Source organism: Eubalaena glacialis, chromosome X (assembly GCF_028564815.1).
Source record: "Eubalaena glacialis isolate mEubGla1 chromosome X, mEubGla1.1.hap2.+ XY, whole genome shotgun sequence".
Classification (NCBI taxonomy): Eukaryota; Metazoa; Chordata; class Mammalia; order Artiodactyla; family Balaenidae; genus Eubalaena; species Eubalaena glacialis.
This window is the reverse complement of record NC_083736.1, coordinates 94411284-94432531: the sequence shown is the minus strand read 5'-3', so window position 1 is coordinate 94432531 and position 21248 is coordinate 94411284. Positions and strand designations below refer to the sequence as shown.

The following is a 21248-nucleotide window of genomic DNA, read 5'->3' as shown; positions in this document are numbered from 1 at the left end:
CAGATTCTTAACCACTGTGCCACCAGGGAAGTCCCTCAATTTTCAATTTGCATATTTTGGCTCTATCAAGAGGTACATACAAATTTAGGATTGTTTAATTATTATATTCTTGATGAATTGATCCTTTTTTCTCTAGTAATGGTTTTCCTTAAAGTATACTTTTTCTCTAATTAATATAGTTTTACAAACTTGATGTGTTTTGACCCTTTTGGAAATTTCTCAATCATGATTTCTTCAAATATTGCTTCTCCACTTTTCATGTTCCTTGCCTCCAGGGCTCCAATTAAACATATCCCTGTTAAATCTTTCCCCCTTTCTTTTGGGATTGCCACCTATTGCCCCCAATCACCACCTCAGACTCAGAGCCACTGAACCCCATCCCTAACTCTGCAGCTGACTGTGAACAGACAATATGATGCTTCCCAGCAATCTCTTGACATCCAGAGGCTCCACTTTGACCCTGGTATGGCTACAGCAGTAATTGTAGGGCAGGTGAGGGCAGAGGGGTCTGTCTGGGAAGGATGATCAGGATAGTAACTTGAGGAGGGGTTGGTGCTAGAGCTGTACCATCCAGGAGGCTCTCAGCTTCTGTTTCCCTCCTCCTGGCTTCCTGGAGACTTGATGACCCGTGATATTGGAATGGCATGAAACCCTAGAAATGGCATGGCCGCCTCCCTGCAGATCCATCCAGGGAATATGCCCAAGGTGAGGACTTAGGCCCAATGCTGGGGCTGGTGGTGATGGTGGGAGAGATTAGGTAGAAGAGGCTGATTGGTCTCAGGTATCCCCTGCTGGCATCCTCACTCTCTTTCCTCATCATAGCTTTTGTCCTTGAACCTGAGCAATAAGAAACCCTACCAGCTGCATGGCCTATCCAACACTATGCAGAATGCTTCCAACACCAAGAACTTGAACCTCTCCAACACTGAGGTGAGGTGTGGTACCCAGTTCCATCTTTGAAGTGAAGGTGGGAATGCTAATGGGGTGGTGACAGAGGAAGGGAAATGGATTTGTAAGGAAAGGAAGAGACTAGGGGTGCAGGGCCATCCTGGCTCTTTTTCTCTGGTCCATGTGGTTCCTCCCCATAATCACAGGTGAAGTCTGCAGGGGAGATGGACAAGGGCCAGCGGCTGGAGCCAGAAAGGATGTGTGTAGACAGAAACCCCCCATGCACCACCTTCCCTGATAAGTCAACCAACATAAGGTCAGATGTATTCTCAGTTGCCTGCAGGATCCTGAGCTACCCATGACAGTGCCTGCTTGCAGGGAGCAGCTGACCTGGTCCTCTGGGAGGACCACAGTCCCTATGCTCTCCTCTCTGTGTCATAAAGTTGACAAAGTTTCAACCAGCATCCAATGGGCCCCCAACCCGACATGTGCATATTTTCCATTCCTGCCTGGGGTGCCTGGGCCATTCCAGGGCAGGTGATGGAAAGGGCTGCAGCAGGGGTGCCATTTCCCCTTTCTTTTCTCTTCTTCCTGACCCCCACCACAGTAGATTTTCTTTCCCTTCCATTTGTTTTCTCTTCTTCCTGACCCCCACCACAGTAGAGCTTCTTTCCCTTCCCTTTGTTTTCTCTCTCTCCCTTGTCTCTAGGCTCTTATGCCTCTCTCATCTCTCCCATCCTACCTTCACTCCCTTTCTGTTTTCATCCCCCTCCATCTCCCTCCCTGAGCCCCACCTCACTCACCTCCCTGGCCCAGCATCCTGGGCCATCCCTGGGGGGTGTCCGGGTCTTGCCAGAGTGCTGGACCCCCAGTGAGGTAGCAGAGCCCCGGGCTCCCACCCCATTCCCTCTTCTCCCCACAGCCTTCAGTGGGGCCCTGGAGGAAGGAAGGGAGGAGAAGGAAGCCCTGCAGCATGGGTTTGAAATGCTGCTCCCTGTGGCACTGGAGAAGGGAGTCCGAGTAGTCTGGGTGGGAGCTACCCAGGCGAAGGAGAGGAAGGGAGGGAGGGAAGGACTATTAAAGTGAAGGTATTGAGAGAGATGAGGAGACAGTGCCTTTCACACAGTAAGATGACAGATGCTCAGTGCTCAACAGGGAAGTGGACCGAAAACCCTTAAAATCAGAAGCAGAGGTGGGCAAAGGGCGCTGCTGGATGGGCCAGAACACACTGATCTCTGTTTATGGTATTACTGTTTTAACTCAAAGGAAGCATTGCAGCCTTGAACTATCAACCACCTCTTCTCTATTTTTGGTTTTGGACAGGGCCATCAGAGATCGTTTCCCGAAGTTATTACGCCTAGTAAGTGCCTACGTAAATCATTGTCTCTTACGAATGTTGGTGATCTCTGCACCTGCCCTCAAGCCCTTTGGGTCTTGCCTAGATCACATATTAGCATCAGAACCTTAACCATTTTGGGGGGCATGGACTCCTGAAAATGACATGGATGGACTTGCTGGAAAAATACCCATAAATACACACACGCACACACACAAGTTGAATATAACACTAGAGACTTCCAGGACCTCATGATGAAGACATCCACTGTAAGCTTTCCCATGGAATTTCCAGGGCCCTTTCACACCTGACCTCTGACCCTCACCCTCCTGGGCCCATCCTTTTCCCGGATCATCCAGGGCCACTCCCCTGGTCTCCACTCCTGACTTCCTCTTCCCTTCTCCAGGATGGCCAAGAGTTACCGTCACCAGTTATCATTGATGTTGACACTCCCTACGTAATAAAGCCCTGCAAGGTGAGGAAGAGGATCAAACAACATTTGGGGTGTTGCTGGGAGGCTTTATCCACTGCTTACTCTCAAATGCCTTTTGATTCCAGGAAAGCTATAAAGGATTTGAGACACTGAAGAGTATGATCCTTTAATTCCTGCAGCAGTAAGTACCCTTGCGACCATGAGGAATAGAGAGGGTTGAGATTGGGCCAGGGCACCCAAGCACAGGTCTGCTCACAGAGACTTTCATGTCATATTTGGGGCTCAGATCATACAGACAGCCTGTCCTCATTGCTCTCCCACAGGTATTACTTGATCAGTGACTCTGGAGACCGATATGGTCTCCTCGGTGCTTATCACCACAGGGCCTACTTCTCCCTGACCATTCCCTTCCACCCCGAGGACCCAGCCGTGAGTATCACAGCACAGGCTCTGCTCCTGGGCCGTGTGGCTCCCCAGCAGACACAGGCCAGCTCCTGCAAACACCCACCACCCATTGTTGCTCTTTGTCTCTTAGAAGCAGCTTGTGCAAGTACTTCAAGGACAGCAGGAATATGAAGAAGCTCAAGAACCCCCGTGAGTGTGTGATGGGAAGACTGGGTGGGAAAGGGCGGTGAAGGGATCAATCATAGGGCCCAGGGCGTGGCAGCCCCTGACCTTCGCTCGCTTCCCCTCCCCTCACAGACCTGCGGGTCCAGCTGCTGAAGCACACAAAACGTGACATTGTGCACACCCTCTGTGTGTTGCCCAAGACTCAGCATGACTTCAGCTCCTTCATGGTGGACACGTGGTCCCAGACGGTGAGCGCCTGCTTCCTCCCTCGGGCGGGCCCAGGAAGCCACAGGTGGGTAGAAGGTGGAGGTGGTGACTGGGCACCTCGGCTCTTCCTTTTCAGGAAAGGATGCTCTGCTTCTCTGTCAATGGGGTGTTCAAGGAAGGTGAGTGTGTGTAGAGCTCCCTCCCCAGATTCCCCACTGCTCCCTCCCCCTGGCCAGGCTCATTCCCAGAACCACCCAGCTTCCCTGACCCCTTCCGTCCCCTTCCCTTCCCTTCCCCTTCTCTTCCCTTCTCTTCCCTTCCGTTCCCTTCCCTGCCTTTTCCCTCCTTTCCCCTTCCCTTCCCTTCCACTCCCCTCCCTTACCCTTCTCTTCACTTCCCTTCCCTTCCTTGCCCTTCCCTTCCCTTACCTGCCTTTCCCCTCCCCTCCCTTCCCTCCCTTTCCCTTCCCTTCCCCTCCCTTCCCTTCCCCTCCCATCCCTTCATTTCCCTCCCCTCCCCTCCCCCCCTCCCCTCCACCTCCCCTCCCCTCCCCTCCACTCCCCTCCCTCAGTGTGTTCTCCAGCCCTCAGGCTTCCCACAGACAATCCAGGTCTGAACTGTGTCCATGCCTGTCTGTCCTGCACACCATGGGCGTTGGGGACACAGGCTGCGGAGTTTGGTGGCTCTCATCCCAGATACTTACTCTGAGAACATGGGCCGTTACTTAACCTCTCAGTTTCCTCATTTGCAAAATGGGGTAGTAGTATCCACCTCTTGGGCGGCTGTGAAAAACGCATCCCGTGAACCTGTGTAGTGGTTGTCAGGGGCCCTGTCACTGGGCGCAGACTGCTCCTATAGTTGCCCTCCCCATTGCCGACACCCTGGCCCCCGTGAACAACTGCCCTCTCAGCATGAGTGTCCAGTCACAGCCTGACTGGGGACCGCCGTGTGAGCGTGTACAGCACATGCGGCTCTAAGGGGTACTGTTGTTTGTTTGCTGTTGAAGTGGAAGGAAGTTCTCAGGGCTGTGTGCGTGCCTTCACCCGGACCTTCATCGCTACCCCTGCCAGCTACTCCAGGTCAGAGCCCTGTTGTGGGCGGGAATGCCCATCCCCGCCTGGGCTCAGGGGCGTGGGAATGTGGTGGCGCAGACCTTAGGTTTACTCGGTATTGTGGAAAGCCAGCGGGGAGATCCCAGGAGCAGTCTAGCCTAGTGGTTAAGAAGAGCATGGGCTCTGGAATCGGCCTATGCGTTCTCTCCTTGACCCAACACTCACTTGCTGTGTGACCTTGGTCCAGTCACATGACCTCTGTGTGACTCAGTGTCTTCTTCCGAGAATGGGGATCAGAGCGTCCACCCCTTGGGCTGTGGTAAAGGGTAAATGCGAAATTGCCCGTGGGTTGGGGATAAACCTATAAATCGAGTGAAGGTGGTAGACAGTCTCTCCAAAGGTGGGCTCTGTGGGGAGGGGCAGAGGTACCAGTCAAGGAACCTGGGAGACAGACACAGGAGGGGCGTGGGAGGAATCTGGTTGCTGAGTGCCAGTGGGAGCAGAGTCAATATTGGGGGTGTGGGTGTCCATCCAGGCATTGTCTGAGGGCCCATTTTTCCTTCAGTCTGTGCATCGTGAATGACGAGCTGTTTGTGAGGGACGCCAGCCCCAGTGAGACCCAGAGTGTGTTCTCCATCCCAGTGCCTACGCCCACCTCCAGCTCCATGCACACCCTCTCCCAGGAGCAGCAGGACATCATGCAGGCATCCTCCACCCGACCTGAGGTGAACCTCTAGTGGTCTCAGAAGTGAGTGCTGGGTTTGCGTGGGCATAGGAGGGAGCTGGGAGGAGTAGAGGAGTGATTAATGGGAACTTGAAGGTAATTATTTTAAATCTGTTTTTTTCTTACAAACGTTTAGTTGTGAGAAATTCCCTAATTTCGTACTAATACATTTCCATGTATTATAAAATACAGGTTTCCCATCTTATATACTGTTTTGAAACTTCTTTTGTTTATTATTAGTACCAGCATTGTTTCCTCTCAGTATATGTGAAGCTACCTTATTCTTTCCAAGATCAATATATTAAACAGTTGAATTCCAGGAAGCCATAAGCTATTATTGATAGGCATTTATCTTTTCACTACATCTTCAGCATTACATGCAGTGGCGTTTGCTCATTCTGGTACATACATGTTGGTAAACTTGAAGGCTTGTTCCTGAGGCATAGATTTAGCAGTGACGTTGTGTGGTCACAGTGTCTGCAGTTTGGTCCTAAGGGAGGTCATCTATCTTCCCTCACTACAGGTGCTTTCAGTACAATGACTAGACTATTACAGAACTAAAAAATTCTTTACTCATCAAAAAGTGAATTCTGAGAATCCAGAGATAAGAAGAAATAGACCTCTAGGCTTTCAGGAAGGTGAAGGTGGACAGAAGTCAGGTGCCCTGGGGTTGAAACTAAAGGCTGCTGGCTCTGCTCACATCCGAATTCTTTGTTTACTTTCTTCAGTCCAAGGGCAAGATTCCAGATGAGACCCTCATCCACTGACCTGGGATCTTGAGAACAAAACTCTACAAATGAGCCTTTAGATGTCATTTTCATCCTCATCATATTTGTTACTTCTCTCCTCTTAACTGAAGCCATATCCATGACTAAGCTTCGAGTCCAGCTAATCAGGAAGCCAAAGTTTACCTTGTATGCCTGCCAGTTGTTCTATATTTTTCCCACTCATGATCCTTGTTTATCTTTATATTAAAGAGTAACATTGCACATTGTATGTTGTGTGTCTTGGATTGCTCTTCCCCTGACCCAACCATGAGTTAGTGGGGCCAGGACCAAAAGGTCCCATCTCCCACATCATCCCTGGCAGTCTCTAGCATTTATATCCAACCTACACAGTGCTTGAAAATTATACAGTAACGACTCCATTCCTGGACTACCCTGAAATCCAAGCTTTGCTTCCTGATAACCTTCTCTCCACCACTTCAGAACTCACAAGTTGTGACCATTTTGATGTTCACTTCTATAAACAAATATATTTAGCAAGTAAAGTACCATATTTACTGTAATAGTTATGGATTTCTTAATCATTTAACAGATCTAAAACTGTGCTAACATTTTTATTAGGTTCTTAGGTTGTGTACCTAACACTATTTTCCACACAACTCCTGTGTTGTTTTTTTAACTTCTTTATTTGGAAATAATTATTGATTTACCAAAAGTTGCAAAAAACTGTGTAGAGAGGTCATGTATACCCGTCACTCACATTCTCCTAATGATAACACCTTGTATTACTTTAGTACAGTATCAAAACTAAGAAATAGACATTGGTACAATCCACAGAGCTTACTAAGATTTCGCCATTTTACATGCACTCATTTGTATGTTAGAACGCCTGTGTATAATACTTATATATATAATTCCATGCACTTTTACCAGCTATGTAGGTGTTCTGACTATCACCACAAACAAGATAAAAAACTGTTTCATCACCACAAGTTTCCCTCATGTTAACCTTTATAGCCACACCCACCTTCTTCCTGTTCCCACATCCCTAAACTCTGTCAAACACTATTATAATTTCCTAAATGTCATAGAAATGGAATCATATAGTATATTACCTTTAGGAACGGATTTCTTTCACTCAGCGTAACTCTCCTGAGATCCATCCAAGTTGTAAAGTGTGTCTATAGTCTGTTCCTTTTTATTGCTGAATAGGATTCCATGGTGTGAATGTACCACCGTTTGTTCAGCCATTCCCCCGTTGAAAGACATCTGGGCTATTTCCACTTTTTAACTATTGTGAGTAAAACTGTGATGAACTTCATGTAAAGGTTTCTGTGTAAACATAAATTTTCATTTCTCTGGGTAAATTGCCCAGAGTGCAACAGCTGTATCATATGGTAATTGCATGTTTCGTTTTGAAAAACCTGCCAAATTGTTTTCCAGACTGCCTGTACCATTTTGCATTCCCATTGGCAATGTATGAGTGACTCAGTTTATCCAGTGTTGCCTGCATTTGGTTTTGTCACTGTTTTATTCAGCCATCCTGATAGGTGGGTTTAATGTTTCATTGTGCTTTTAATTTGCATTTCCATGATGGCTAAAGATGTTGAATAGCTTTTCCTGAGCCTATTTGCCCTCTGTTCATGTCTTTCATCCATTTCATAATTGGATTAAGAGGCAAGAAGTTATCTCTAGAGAGCTGCCCTGGCTCTGGCTAACAGGCAGAGTAAGAGAATATGAGGCCCCTCGAGACTCACTTTTCTTGACAGGGAGGGCAGAAGTGGGGCTGAAGCTATTAAATGTTCCTCAAATTAGGACTGAACGTGGATATGGAACAGGATTAAGAGGTGGGGGCATCTCTGGGTCCATCTGTGAAGATCTGGATAGGGCAGAAAAAGAAGGGGGATGTGGGGTAGAGGAAAAACAGTGGAAGGAGAGAGATACGGGGGGATGCCTTCTAAATGATGCTAGATTCATCACTCTCAGCCTGCTCAATGGAGTGCAAAAAACTATTCTAGACATGTGGTTTTCAACTCTGGATATCCATTAGGATCCCCTCTAACGCTTCGATTCAACCAACTGCATCAGACCCTCTAGGGGTTAGCCCAGTCATCAGTATCTTTAAGGTTCACCTCAGTTGATTCTAATGAGCTGTCAAAATTGAAAACCTTATCTGATGGTGTATTAGTTTGCTATGGCTGCCATAACAAGATACCACAGGCTGAGTAGCTTAAACAACAGAAATTTATTTCTCACAGTTTTAAAGGCTGGAAGTCCAAGATCCAGGTGTTCACAGGTATGGTTTCTTCTGAGGCCTCTCTCTTTGGCTTGCAAATGGCCTCCTTCTTACTCCTTCTTCACATGGCTGTCCCTCTGTGCATACACACCCTGGTATCTCTTTATGTGTCCTAAAATCCTCTTATAAGGAAACCAATCATATTGTATTAGTGTCTACTCTAACAGCCTCTTTTTAATTTAATCACCTCTTTAAAGGCCCTATCTTCAAACACAGTCACATTCTGAGGTACTGGGGGTTAAAGATTCAACATATGAATTTCGGTAGGACACAATTCAGTCCACAACAGATGGTATGAGAAATACCTTGGTCTGAGAAATTCATCTCTCTTTTAGCTACCTTCCTGGAACTACTATACAACACTTCTGCCATCACCTCATTAGGTAGAAGTTGGTCATGTGACCATTGTTGGCTGCAAAGGAGGCTATAAATGTTGTCTTTTACTGGAAACATTACTGTACCAAACAAATTTGGGATTCTTTTATTAAGAAAGAAGGAGAGACATTCACAGAAAGATAGACAAAATGAAAAGGCAGAGGGCTATGTACCAGATGAAGGAACAAAATAAAACCCCAGAAAAACAACTAAATGAAGTGGAGATAGGCAACCTTCCAGAAAAAGAATTCAGAATAATGATAGTGAAGATGATCCAGGACCTCGGAAAATGAACGGAGGCAAAGATCGAGAAGATGCAAGACATCTTTAACAAAGACGTAGACAAATTAAAGAACAAACAAACAGAGATGAAAAATACAATAACTGAAATGAAAACTACACTAGAAGGAATCAATAGCAGAATAACTGAGGCAGAAGAACGGATAAGTGACCTGTAAGACAGAATGGTGGAATTCAATGGGCGGAACAGAATAAAGAAAAAAGAATGAAAAGAAATGAAGACAGCCTAAGAGACCTCTGGGACAACATTAAATGCAACAACATTCGCATTATAGGGGTCTCAGAAGGAGAAGAGAGAGAGAAAGGACCAGAGAAAATATTTGAAGAGATTATAGTCGAAAACTTCCCTAACATGGGAAAGGAAATAGCCACCCAAGTCCAGGAAGCGCAGTGAGTCCCATACAGGATAAACCCAAGGAGAAACACGCCGAGACACATAGTAATCAAATTGGCAAAAATTAAAGACAGAGAAAAATTATTGAAAGCAGCAAGGGAAAAACGACAAATAACATACAAGGGAACTCCCATAAGGTTAACAGCTGATTTCTCAGCAGAAACTCTACAAGCCAGAAGGGAGTGGCATGATATACTTAAAGTGATGAAAGGGAGGAATTTACAACCAAGATTACACTACCCGGAAAGGATCTTATTCAGATTCGAAGGAGAAGTCAAAAGCTTTAGAGACAAGCAAAAGCTAAGAGAATTCAGCACCACCAAACCAGCTTTACAACAAATGCTAAAGGAACTTCTCTAAGTGGGAAACACAAGAGAAGAAAAGGACCTACAAAAACAAATGCAAAACAATTAAGAAAATGGTCATAGGAACATACATATCAATAATTACCTTAAACGTGAATGGATTAAATGCCCTAACCAAAAGACACAGGCTTGCTGAATGGATACAAAAATAAGACCCATATATATGCTGTCTACAAGAGACCCACTTCAGACCTAGGGACACATACAGACTGAAAGTGAGGGGATGGAAAAAGATTTTCCATGCAAATGGAAATCAAAAGAAAGCTGGAGTAGCTATACTCATACCAGATTAAATGGACTTTAAAATAAAGAATATTACAAGAGACAAGGAAGGACACTACATAATGATCAAGGGATCAATCCAAGAAGAGGATATAACAATTACAAATATATATGCACCCAACATAGGAGCACCTCAATACATAAGGCAACTGCTAACAGCTATAAAAGAGGAAATCGACAGTAACACAATAATAGTGGCGGACTTTAACACCTCACTTACACCAATGGACAGATCATCCAAAATGAAAATAAAGAAGGAAACAGAAGCTTGAAATGACACAATAGACCAGATAGATTTAATTGATATTTATAGGACATTCTATCCCAAAACAGCAGATTACATTTTCTTCTCAAGTGTGCACGGAACATTCTCCAGGATAGATCACATCTTGGGTCACAAATCAAGCCTCATTAAATTTAAGAAAATTGAAATCATATCAAGCATCTTTTCTGACTACAACGCTATGAGATTAGAAATGAATTACAGGGAAAAAAAAGTAAAACACACACACACATGGAAGCTAAACAATAAGTTATTAAATAACCAAGAGATCACTGAAGAAATCAAAGAGGAAATCAAAAAATACCTAGAGACAAATGACAATGAAAACACGATGATCCAAAAACTATGGGATGCAGCAAAAACAGTTCTTAGAGGGAGTTTATAGCTATAGAAGCCTACCTCAAGAAACAAGAAAAATCTCAAATAAACAATCTAACCTTACACCTAAAGGAACTAGAGAAAGAAGAGCAAACAAAACCCAAAGTTAGCAGAAGGAAAGAAATCATAAAGATCAGAGCAGAAATAAATGAAATAGAAACAAAGAAAACAATAGCAAAGATCAATAAAACTAAAAGCTAGTTCTTTGAGAAGATAAACAAAATTTATAAGCCATTAGCCAGACTCATCAAGAAAAAGAGGGAGAGGACTCAAATCAATAAAATTAGAAATGAAAAAGGAGAAGTTACAACAGACACCACAGAAATACAAAGCATCCTAAGAGACTACTACAAGCAACTCTATGCCAATAAAATGGACAACCTGGAAGAAATGGACAAATTCTTAGAAAGGTATAACCTTCCAAGACTGAACCAGGAAGAAACAGAAAATATGAACAGACCAATCACAAGTAATGAAATTGAAACTGTGATTAAAAATCTTCCAACAAACAGAAGTCCAGGACCAGATGGCTTCACAGGTGAATTCTATCAAACATTTAGAGAAGAGCTAACACCCATCCTTCTCAAACTCTTCCAAAAAATTGCAGAGGAAGGAACACTCCCAAACTCATTCTATGAGGCCACCATCACCCTGATACCAAAACCAGACAAAGATACTACAAAAAAAGAAAATTACAGACCAATATCACTGATGAATATAGATGGAAAAATCCTCAATAAAATACCAGCCAACAGAATCCAACAACATATTAAAAGTTTCATACACCATCATCAAGTGGGATTTATCACAGGGATGCAAGGATTCTTCCATATACGCAAATCAATCAATGTGATACAGCATATTAACAAATTGAAGAATAAAAACCATATGATCATCTCAATAGATGCAGAAAAAGCTTTTGACAAAATTCAACACCCATTTACGACAAAAACTCTCCACAACGTGGGCATAGAGGGAACCTACCTCAACATAATGAAGGCCATATATGACAAACCCACAGCAAACATCATTCTCAATGGTGAAAAACTGAAAGCATTTCCTCTAAGATCAGGAACAAGACAAGGATGTCCACTCTCACCACTATTATTCAATGTAGTTTTGGAAGTCCTAGCCACGGCAATCAGAGAAGGAAAAGAAATAAAATAAATACAGATTGGAAAAGAAGAAGTAAATCTGTCACTGTTTGCAGGTGACATGATACTATACATAGAGAATCCTAAAAATGCCACCAGAAAACTACTACAGCTAATCAATGAATTTGGTAAAGTTGCAGGATACAAAATTAATGCACAGAAATCTCTTGCATTCCTATACACTAATGATGAAACATCTGAAAGAGAAATTAAGGAAACACTCCCATTTACCATTGCAACAAAAAGAATAAAATACCTAGGAATAAACCTACCTAGGGAGACAAAAGACCTGTATGCAGAAAACTATAAGACACTGATGAAAGATATTAAAGATGATACCAACAGATGGAGAGATATACCATGTTCTTGGATTGGAAGTATGAACATCGTGAAAATGACTACAGTGCCCAAAGCAATCTACAGATTCAATGCAATCACTATCAAATTACCAATTGCATTTTTTACGGAACTAGAACAAAAAAATCTTAAAATTTGTATGGAGACACAAATACCCCGAATAGCCAAAGCAGTCTTGAGGGAAAAAAATGGAGCTAGAGGAATCAGACTCCCTGACTTCAGACTATACTACAAAGCTACAGTAATCAAGACAATATGGTACTGGCACAAAAACAGAAACATAGATGAATGGAACAATATAGAAAGCCCAGAGATAAACCCACACACCTATGGTCAACTAATCTATGACAAAGGAGGCAAGGATATACAAAGGAGAAAAGACTGTCTCTTCAATAAGTGGTGCTGAGAAAACTGGGCAGCTACATGTAAAAGAATGAAATTAGAACACTCCCTAACACCATACACAAAAATAAACTCAAAATGGATTCGAGACCTAAATGTAAGACTGGACACTATAAAACTCTTAGAAGAAAACATAGGAAGAACACTCTTTGACATAAATCACAGCAAGACCTTTTTTGATCCATCTCCTAGAGTAATGGGAATAAAAACGAAAATAAACAAATGGGACCTAATGAAACTTAAAAGCTTTTGCACAGCAAAGGAAACCATAAACAAGACGAAAAGACAACCCTCAGAATGGGAGAAAATATTTGCAAATGAATCAATGGACAAAAGATTAATCTCCAAAATATATAAACAGCACATGTAGCTCAATATTAAAGAAACAAACAACCCAATCCAAAAATGGGCAAAAGACCTAAATAGACATTTCTCCAAAGAAGACATGCAGATGGCCAAGAAGCACATGAGAAGCTGCTCAACATCACTAATTATTAGAGAAATGCAAATCAAAACTGCAGTGAGGTATCACCTCACACCAGTTAGAATGGGCATCATCAGAAAATCTACAAACAACAAATGCTGGAGAGGTTGTGGAGAAAAGGGAACCCTCTTGCACTGTTGGTGGGAATGTAAATTGATACAGCCACTATGGAGAACAGTATGGAGGTTCCTTAAAAAACTAAAAATAGAACTACCATACGACCCAGCAATCCCACTACTGGGCATATACCCTGAGAAAACCATAATTCAAAAAGACACATGCACCCCAATGTTCATTGCAGCAATATTTACAATAGCCAGGACATGGAAGCAACCTAAGTGTCCATCGGCAGATGAATGGATAAAGAAGATGTGGCCCATATATACAATGGAATATTACTCAGCCATAAAAAAGAACGAAATTGAGTCATTTGTTGAGATGTGGATGGATCTAGAGACTGTCATGCAGAGTGAAGTAAGTCAGAAAGAGAAAAACGAATATCGTATATTAACGCATGTATGCGGAACCTAGAAAAATGGTACAGATGAACCGGTTTGCAGGGAGAAGGTGAGACACAGAGGTAGAGAACAAACCTATGGACACCAAGGGGGGAAAGCCGTGGGGGGTTGGGGATGGTGGTGTGCTGAATTGGGCGATTGGGATTGACATGTATACACTGATGTGTATAAAATTGATGACTAATAAGAACCTGCTGCATCAAAAAATAAATAAAATAAAATTTTAAAATTTTAAAAAAAAGAAAGAAGGAGAATTGGTATAGAACATATGCTACACTTTCTTACCCAAGGCAGCTAGAAGCACTACCTCAATTATCATGTCCTTTCTACCCAGTTTTCCAACCACAGTTTTCATGGGTTCAAACAAAACTGCTGCTTCAGAGACACCTGAGCTCACTCTCCCATCCTCCCAAATCCCATGTCCCAGACTATGCCTGAGTCCTCACAACTTAGCATGTTTAATCTACGTCATTCACTCACTCATTCATTCATTCAACAAATATTTATTGGTTACCAGTGATATGTGAGGCACTGTGATAGGCACTGGAGATAAATCAGAGAACCTGACAGACAGGGTCATGGTTCTCATGGAGCTCACATTCTACAGGGGTTGATACACTCAAGATTTAAGAGCCATTAAGAAAATAATATGGGAAAATGTGACAGAGAATGACTAGGGTGCGGAAGGCAAGGAAGGATTTTCTGAAGACGTAACTTAGATTTAATATTCAAATAACAACAAGTACACAGTCAGCAGTGGGACGATATAGGAGCTGAGCCCTCAAGGCAGAGGGAAGAGCAAGACGAAAGGCCCTAAGATATGGGCAAGCTTGGCAGTTTTAGGGAACAGCTTGTATGCCAGTGTGTATTGGGAGGACAGTGTTAGAAAATGAGGTGAGAATGGTAGGAGGGGCCCAATAACAGAAGGTCCTGTGGGCCATGGTAAGGACTCTGGGTTTTGTTCTTATTATGATGGAGCCATTGGGTGCTTTCTGAAAGGAAGGGAAGTTATTATTATCATCTCCTTTATTAAAGCTCATTCTAAATGTTCTTTGGAGGACAGACTGAAATAGAGCAACTGTAAGATCAAGAGACAAGATTAGGAGGCTACTACACACATGACAGTGAGAGGTTACATTCTCGTAGACCACAGCCGTAGCAATGGAAGGGGTGAGATGGGGTTTGAAATGAGATGTATCTCGGAAGTACTGAACTTGTTGATGAAGTCCACGTTTGTGGTAAGGGATAGAGAGGAATTAAGTGTGTCTCTTGGAATGTGGATTTTTGCAGCTGGGTTAGGGTGGTTTTCTTTGATGGGCAAATGAATGGAGGACCAGTTTTGGTGCAATGCCAGGAAACTGACAGTTCTGTTTTGACCATGTCGTTTGTGGAGCCTATGAAAAATCTGGGTGGGGGGCATGTGGTTGGATGTATAAGTCAGGAGATCCCGAGAATATTCTTGGCTGTGGCAAAAAAAAAAACCCCAAAACAAAACAAAAAAACAAGCATGCAAGCAAACAAATGAAAAACCCAACTGTACAGTTCAATCTGAAAATACAGGTTGATTCCACATGTGAGCATGACACAGCTCTAGATTCTGGAAGGGATACAAAGACATACTAAAAACCAACTTCACTGAGCTATAATTTATGTTCAACATAATGCATCCATCTTTTTTTTTTTTTTTTGGTTGTGCTGCGCAGCTTGCAGGATCTTAGTTCCCCAACCGGGGATCGAACCTGGGCCCCTTGCAGTGAGAGCGCCGAGTCCTAACCACTGGACTTAGCTATAGGGCTAAGGCTCTGGGCTGCCAGGGGCTACTAACTGTCAGAGAAGAAAGATATATGTCTGGAATATAACTATCATTCATCCACTTATTCATTCATTCATGCACCTAGTGCATGTCAAGATTAGTGCTAAAAAGGGAAGATAGGACCATGAAAAATTTCAGGCAATGTCTCTGTCTTCCTGAAGATTAGGAGTCGAAATAGAGAACTGCAAGTGGCTCTGGTTGCTAAATAGTAAGGGAGGTATTTGGTGAGATAATTGGGCCCCCAAAAGGTCTAACCCCAGTGCACAGACGCAACTCTTCCCTTTCTGCATGTCTCATAGACAATGCTGTGGCATGACCTAGAATATAGAGCTGTGAGAATAGAATGAACCTGAACATTCTGTGCATAAATGGCTGAGGAAACAGCTTTCCAAACCTTCCACCCAGCAAACAGCCCTGATTATGTGCAGAAGTATGTCTCAATTTCATTTAATTCTCACAGTTGGAGTTGTATGACTAATTATTTTGTCTCTGTATCTAATTAAGAAGCTGAGATTAAGAAGGGTCAAGTATCTTGGAAGAAAACAGCAGATCTATTGATGATAGGAAAGTGTTAGATTTTAAGCTGTGAGCTATTAACTAGTGTGGAATACTAGTTCCCATCCTTTAGGTCCACGCTGAGGTAGTAGCAATGAAAATTTCTCAGTCAAATGCCTGGGATTCATTGGCCATTAGAGAATTTTAGGAACTGGAGAAGCTATAGGAAAATGAAAGCCTAACATACCATCCTCCTGCCTGCTCCGCATCATTGTTCCTGCCTCTGCTCTCTTGTTTCCTATGATAACATCATCTTAACATTAGGTTTTGTTATTGACTGAACTGTGTTCTCCCAAAATTCATATACTGAAGCCCTAATTACCAGTGCCTCAGAATGTGACTGGATTTGGAGATAGGGCCTTTAAAAGGTGATTAAGTTAATTTAAGGCTGTTAGGGGATACGTTAATCCCATCTGACTGGTGTGCTTATAAGAAGAGGAGTTTAGGACACACAGAGAGACAGCAGAAGTGTGTATACACAGAGGGACAACCATGTGAAAAAGCAGCAAGAAGATGGCCATCTTCAAGCCAAGGAGAGAGGCCTTAGAAGAAATCACCCCTGCTCACACCTTGATCTTGTACTTCCAGCCTCCAGAACTGTGAGAAACAAATTTCTGTTGTTAAGCCACTTAGTCTGTGGTATTTTTGTTGTGGCAGTCTGAACAGTCTAATACAGGCATTATGAATGTGTTTCAGTAGGTCATGAAGCAGGTAGAGTAGACTGTCAGAAAGGATGAAAATAAAGTGATGGTAAAAAATACCAATGATCAGTAAAACTGAAAGAAACATGGTTAATTTGTATTACTATCAGGCAAAATAGGCATCAAGCAATTGCAACAAAGAAGGCCACTATCAAGTCATAAAAGAAAATGTATTAAGAAGATTAAAAATTTGGAACTTACATTCGCCTGATAACATATCTTCAAAAACATATATAGCAGTAAGTAATGAAGTTACAAGTAACAGAAAGTAAAATCCACTTTTGTGTATACGATAAGGAAATATATTTGCTTATATAACTGAGCGCCCAGAGGTAGAAGAGACTTTAGGTTAGTTGATCCAGTGACTCAAAGTTATAAAGACTCAGGCCCAATCTTGAACCAATGACTGTGGCTAGGGACATAGGATTATTGAATGAGATCTAGAGTAACTCTGGTCTCACCCTTGGAACTAGCAGTCAAATTCCCCCCAAACGTGACTGTATGAGGGAGGAAATGCACTCATGAAAATTTGAGACCAGTTAGGAAGAAGAGGAATGTATATTGCGTAGGTAAACAAAAATGTCACCTTCAGGCACCATTTGAAAGCACAATTATCAATATGAGCATAATACCCACAATACTCAAGCTCAAATGGTTTTCAACTACTATGTCTTTCCAGGTAACAGATACTTCTATTCAGGAAATACCTACATTGAATTAGTGAATGGGTAGTTACAAAGCACTAGAGCTCTCACCCCTGCAGTAAGTTTAGGAAGACCCACAAAGGCATCCATGGTAGCATACTTAAATCTCATTTTCTTTCTCAAATTTTTGGCAAAGCTTTTTCTTTACTATCGTACTTTGATATTTTTGTGTCAGGATAGTTTCACTAGAACGGAATGGATTCTTTATAGTTACAATTTTATCAAGTATTACCATTCTGTAAACATACAACACAGAGTTCATAAAGATATGAAAGATGAGCAGCAAGAAAATTGTCAACATTTATGATCAGCAACAATTTTCTTTAAAGAGCACCATTAAATTTCAATATGGAATATCTCTAAAAGCTTCAAGCTTTTAGAAGAAATTCTTTCTCATAAAAATATAATAAAATTAAAGAACATCTGTTAATGTACATATTTGTAAATATGTAAAAAGGAATATTCCTCTTGGAACACTAGCCCAAGAACCACTGCAGCCCTGCCGCCTGGCATACCAGGACCCAGCCCATACACCAACAGGCTGGCACCAGCTCTGGGACACATTGGGCCCCTCAAGCAGCTGCTCCTGGATCTGGCCCCACTCACCAGTGGGATGACGCCAGCTTTGGGACACCCCAGACCGCATACCCAGCCATGTCAGGAACTGGCCCCACACACCAGCAAACCGACAGTAGCTTCAGGACTCCAAGGCCCTGCAGCCAGAGACCCAGGAACCTGGCCCTGCCCACCAGCGAGCCAGCACTAGATCCAGGACTCCCTGGGCCACAGCCCCACCCACCAGCAGGCCAACACCAGTTCCAAGACACCTTGGACCCCTCAGCCAGCTGCCCTGGGATCCAGCCCCACTCAACAGTGGGCCAACACCAGCTTTTGGACACCCCCAAACCCGGCAGCCAGCCATGTGGAACTGGCCCTGCCCACCAGCAGGCTGACACTAGATACAGGACCTCTAGCTCCACCACCACCCACTGCAGAGCCTAGCACCACCCACCAGTGGGCCAGCGCTAATCCCGGGACTTCCTGGGGCACTGCAGCCAGCAGCCTCATGACCCAGCCTCACTCGCCAGTGGCCACCAGCCTCTGCACAAAGCAGGGCCTGGCAACCCACTGGACCAGGGGACAGCCACACCTACCCCACCACCCACAGTAGTGCGCTGGTCACAACAGAAGGACACACGCAGCCCTAACAGGGGGCACCCTTAGAACATATAGCTCTGGTGACTAGAGGGGAGAGTTCGGCTGGGACACACAAGACATCTCCTACAAAAAGCCACTTCTCTACGGTTGGGAAATGGAGCCAACCTACCAGATACAGAGAAATAAAATAGCAAATTGGACAAAATGAGGCAACAAAGGAATCTAATCCAAACCAAGGAACACGATAAAACCCCAGAAGAAGAACAAAGTGAAGTGGAGATAGGCGATCTACCTGATAAAGGGTTCAGGGTAATGATCATAAAGATGTTCAAAGAACTCAGGAGAAGATTGGATGAACAGAGTGAGAAGTTTTTAACAAAGATTTAGAAAATATGAAGACGAACCACACAGAGAAGAATACAGTAACTGAAATGAAAAATACACTACAAGGAATCAACAGTAAATGAAATGATGCAGAGGAATGGACGAGCAAGCTGGAAGACTGAGTAGTAGAAATAACTGAAGCAGAATAGAAAAAAGAAAAAAGAGAAGAAGAAATAGGACAGTTTAAGAGACCTCTGGGACAACAGCAAATGTACTAACATTTGCATTATAGGGGTCTGAGAAGGAGAAGAGAAAGAGAAAGAGAAAGGGGCAGAGAACCTATTTGAAGACATGATAGCTGAAAACATCCCTAACCTGGGAAAGGAAAGAGATATCCAGGTTTAGTAAGCTCAGAGAGTCCCAAACAGGGTCAAGCCAAAGGAGATCACACCAAGACACACTGTAGTTAAAATGGCAAAAATTAAAGATAAAGAGAGAATATTAAAAGCAGCAAGGGAAAAGCAACAAATAACATACAGGGGAACTCCCATAAGGCTATCAGAGCAACTGGAATGAATCCAACTGGATCACGGTGTATGATCCTTTTTAATGTATCGTTGGATTCGGTTTGCTAATATGTGGTTGAGGATTTTTGCATCTATATTCTTCACAGATATTGGCCTGTAATCATCTTTTTTGGTAGTGTCTTTGTCTGGTGTTGGTATCAGGGTGATGGTGGCTTCATAGAATGAATTTGGGACTGTTCCCTCCTCTTCAGTCTTTTGGAAGAGTTTGATAAGTATAGGTATAAGTTCTATGTATGTTTGGTAGAATTCACTGTTGAAGCTGTCTGGTACTGGACTTTTGTTTGCAGGGAGGTTTTTGTTTTGTTTTAATTACAGATTCTATTTCACTTCTAGTGATTGGTCTGTTCAAATTATCTGTTTCTTCTTGACTCAAATTTGGCAGGCTGTATATTTCTAGAAACTGGTCCATTTCTTCGTGGTTGTCTAATTTGTTTGCATATAACTGTTCATAGTATTCTCTTATGTTTTATGTTTTTTGGGGTTTTTTTTTTGTATTTTTGTGGTATTGGTTGTTGCTTCTGTTTCATTTCTTATTTTGTTTATTTGGGCCCTTTCTCTTTTTTTCTTGGTGAGCCTGGCTAGAAGTGTGTCGATTTTGTTTGCCTTTTCAAAAATCTAGCCCTTGGTTTTATTGATCTTTTCTATTTTTATCTCTATTTTATTTGTTTCCCTCTGATCTTTCCCAAAGAACTGACTTTGGAATTTTTTTGGTTCTTCTTTTTCTAATTCTTTTCCTCTTTTTGTTTACTTGAGATTTTTCTTGTTTGTTGAGGAAGGCCTGAGTTGCTATGTACTTCCCTCTGAGAACTGCTTTTGCTGCATCCCACAGATTTTGGAAGGTTGTGTTTTCATTGTCATTTGTCTTGAGGTATTTCCTGATTTCTTCTTTGATTTCATCATTTACCCACTGGTTTTTTGGGAGCATGTTGTTCAGTCTCCATGTATTCATTCTTTTCCCATTTTTCCTTCTGTGGTTGATTTCTAGTTTCATAACATTGTGGTAAAAAAAAAATGCTTGAAGTCATTTCTATCCTCTTAAATGTGTTGAGGTTTGTTTTTTGACCTAGTATGTGGCCTCTCCTAGAGAACGTTCCTTGCACGCTTGAAAAGAATGTGTATTCTGTTTATTTGGGGGATGTAGTGTCCTGCAGGTATAAATTAAGTCCGAGTGGTCTATTGTGTCATTTAGGGCCTCTGTTGCCGTATTGATTTTCTGTCTCGAAGATGTGTCCATTGATGTCAGTGAGGTGTTAAAGTCTCCTAGCATTATAGCATTCCTGTTAATTTCTCCCTTTATGTCTGTAACTATTTGTTTTATATATTTAGGTGTTCCTATATTGGGTGTATATATGCTAACAAGTGTAATATCCTCTTCTTTATTGATCCCTTTATCATTATATAAGGTCCTTCTTTGTCTTTATGGACTTTGTTTTAAGTCTATTTTGTCTGATATTTGTACTGCTAACCCCGCTTTCTTGTTGTTTCCATTTGCATGAAATAGCTTTCCATCTCCTCACTTTCAATCTGTCTGTGTCTTGTGCCCTGAAGTGAGTCTCTTATAGGCAACATATTGTAGGTTCTTGTTTTTGTTTTTTGTTTTTTTAATCCATTCAGTAACTCTGTCTTTTGATGGGAGCATTTAGTCCACTGATATTTAAAGTAATTATTGATAAGTATGTACTTACTGCCATTTTAAACCTTGTTTTCCAGTTGACTTTGTAGTTCTCTATATCTTTCACTTTTGCCATTTTAATTATGCTACGTCTTGGTGTCACTCTATTTGGGTTCTTCTTGTGTGGGACCCTCTGTGCTTCCTGTACCTGGATATCGGTTTTCTTCTATAGGTTTGGGAAGTTTTCAGCCATAATTTCTTCAAATAAATT

General features: G+C 42.6%; 1 pseudogene; it reads left to right on the top strand.

Annotated features, from left to right (window-relative positions):
- Window positions 1-663: 663 nt before the first annotated feature.
- On the top strand, window positions 664-18298 carry LOC133081851 (nuclear RNA export factor 2-like; annotated as a pseudogene).
- The last annotated feature ends 2950 nt before the right edge of the window (window positions 18299-21248 follow it).